Here is a 3,152-nt window from a genome sequence, read left to right as displayed (position 1 = left end):
AGATGCGGTTCTCAATCTCAGAATTGGAACTTCTCATGCTTCCTTTCAGAGGTGCGCATTCTATTATATTGGTATTTCTTTGTGCAATACATGTTTTTAATTCGTATGTGATGATTCCTGGTAGAAAGTGTTTCACTCACAAAACATTTGTATTGTGATGCCTTCTTCCCTGTGAGATTTGTAAAGAAAAAAAGCGTTTCATTCTTGCAAGTGCTCCACCTCATTCCATTCAAAGTTTATGGTAGCTCATTTAATGTATAAAACCTCTAACTTTGAATTTCTCACACCTCATTGCTAATATTGACTCTGTGCTGAATATGAATGAAAGAATTGAGAGGAGGTGGAGCTCACGTTGGAAGGAACAATCCACCTTTCTTTGAACTGCATTCACTAACACCATCACAATATGCAACATGTACCACTTGCAGGGCAGGGCATTGTAGCAACATTTTCTCAAGATTAAGGTTGTTGCAGGCCTTTTGTTACACTAAAAAATGTCACCATGACTATTTGCAGTTAGTATGGCTCCATCAACTGTCATACTATCCTCCTTGGCAAGCCTCATACCTATGCTCTCCATGTCAAACTCCAAAAAAGAGAGAAAGTCATTAAAAATCTATATATCTCTGGGTACGCAGTTTCTCTTAGCCTTACCTGCGTGTACGCACCCCAAGTTCACAATACCTGCGTACATGTACGCTCTGTCTGTAAAGCAATGGGTGCGTACTCCTGTAAAGGTCAAAAGGCACAAGTTTCACTCCAAAAAAGTTACTTGTGGTCATTTCTAGAGCATTCTAGAAGCTTGTTTGACGTGTATGAAGTGCCTCCAGATGGTTCATGTATCCCTACCAAAGAGGAACTTATCCCATCAAGAGGGGAGCTATCCCATCTAAAGAGGGGCTTATCCCATTGATGGTGGACCTGATTAACTTCCTCTAGAGCACTATAAATACAGGCATTGGGCCAGAAGGAGGGCAGGTTGAAAGCTGAACATTCCTAAGGGTAGATGCTGCTGGAATTAGGACTTCCTTGTAGAAGCTTGTGAGGAGAAATTCCCATCCTTTCTTGTTTCATTTGGAAGTGGGTGAGCTTATCAAAGTAAAGGAAAACTCTTGTTGGACCCTGGGAGGGACCTGCACAACACCAAGGCTCAGGTTGTAATGGTTTCTTTTGTTTCCTATTAATACAAATAAGTCCATTCTTCTCAACAATTTGTTATTTATGAGTTGTTTCATATACTCCTTGGTCTGTATGTTAAATATGTTTTGTTTTATGAGATATTCAGGTGCTATTTAATCATTTGATTGTTAGTGAATGCAGGTTTCGAAGAGAAGGAGGAGCTCATCCGCATCGACGAGGCTGGACTACTACAACAGCGTTGGGTTACAGGTAGGATCTAAACACTTGATTTCTCATATGGTAAATGCATATTTAGAGAAGGATTGCTCTTAATTGTCTTGTTTGTCACTAGAAAGCCTTAAGCTTCTAGGGAGGTTGGTTGTGTCCGCACTATCGACTCTTTCCGCCTGACACCTTTATATTTAGATCCACAAGCTCGCGACAGTATAGATACAAGGTGCAGACATTAGAGCAACCCCAAAGAGTAAGTTTTTTCGGTCTCAAATGCTTGAGGACCAGTTCATTAGTTACTGTATGTTCCTTAGAATGGTGATTTTTCCTCTGTAAAGATTGTTGGGCCCTAAATTTCTCTTGTTCCTCAACATGGTTTATATCTTCATTGGCGTGAGTGTAACATTTATCACCTATGGTCATTCCACATCTTAAATTTGCAGGAATGGAAACTGCATAGCCACTATTTGGAGTCCAGCAACATATATATTATGACAAAGAGCTATAAGAAGCTTAGAGAGGGTTCCTGAAAATGTATTGCATATAATACCAAGTCCCCTATCAGTGATGCTTGATCCACTCAAGTCTAGCAGCTGCAAAAAATTAAAACTTGATGCCTGGGAAACCACAGATGCATCAGTAATGTCCAATCCAAATGTAGGAGACAACATATGTAAAAATCTAAAGTTTTCACTTGCAAGTGCAAGTACTACAGAGTGGTTTAAACAGGAAGAAGCAACATGTAACTTGGACAATCTTGGGCAGCCTTGGCCCAAGTTCTCTATCAGATTACAGAGGTCAGTTGAATCATCTTCTTCAGGCACAAAAGTAAGAGATAACTCTGTCAGTGATGGACAATCTATAGCCATGGTATCCAATGAATAACAATCAGCCAACCAAAAAGTTCCCAGATGTGTAGAGCATATATTAAGATTTCTGATGTCTTTTACAATTTTCTAGTTTGAAGGTTTGAATTGAATAGTTCAATCCATCCCCTGTCATGTTGTTGATTCCACCCTGGTTGATCTGGATTTCCAGAGAGGTGAGGCAAGGTGTCAAATTGGCTATAGTTCTTAGAAGGGTATCATCAATTTCACTCCTAACATCCAGGGTGAGATGTTTTGGACATTTTTGAAGAATGATAAAGACACTTCCTTTCTGTTCATGGGAAACCAAGAGTCAAGTCTCTTCAATAGTAGACCAGACTGAATGAGCATATCGTTTCCATAGGGTACACATATTTCTTGCTACCAATTGTTTCAAAACTTCTAGCATACAGGTTTCTTTAAGAACACTTGTTCCTCTTCTGTCTGACAAATGCATGTTGAGGAATTCCTCCAATTCTCCACGATAAGCATGACCAGATGTGTGAAAATTATCTCCTGCTTTACAACTTCCAACTAGAATACCCATAATCAGAGTTACCAATTGTGACATCAAAGCCATGGGTTCAATGCCAGAACCTATCAACTCCCTGACCTTTCTTACAATATTGTTGCATCAGTTGACAAGGAAAATCCAATAGATCAAGAAAATTTTCATCTGATACAACTCCAACAAGATCATACACTAGGGATAGAGTGATCCTTTACCCCAGCAAGCTCATGTTCAACAACAATACCACAATCAAGCATGAAATAAATTCCCTCAATATCTCTGGAAGTGGTATTGTAACCAATGGAAGCATGTTGTCCAATAATCAAGGATTTTTCTCTGAGCTAAATCATCTAAGCTTCCCATATCTAGAGATAAACTCATGCATGTTGCCTGCAAAAACCATTTTCTTTGACTGGAATCAATAG

At 39.3% G+C, this 3,152-nt stretch overlaps 1 pseudogene; it reads right to left on the bottom strand.

Annotated features, from left to right (window-relative positions):
• Positions 1-347: 347 nt before the first annotated feature.
• Positions 348-2,796, bottom strand: LOC149212091 (F-box/LRR-repeat protein 17 pseudogene; annotated as a pseudogene).
• Between the last annotated feature and the right edge of the window lie 356 nt (positions 2,797-3,152).

The sequence above is a fragment of the Pinus tabuliformis genome, chromosome 1_1 (genome assembly GCF_031772625.1).
Source record: "Pinus tabuliformis cultivar Carrire ecotype Pingquan chromosome 1_1, CPIR1, whole genome shotgun sequence".
Classification (NCBI taxonomy): Eukaryota; Viridiplantae; Streptophyta; class Pinopsida; order Pinales; family Pinaceae; genus Pinus; species Pinus tabuliformis.
The sequence above is the reverse complement of the archived record's forward strand: the minus strand, read 5'-3'. Positions and strand labels throughout refer to the sequence as shown.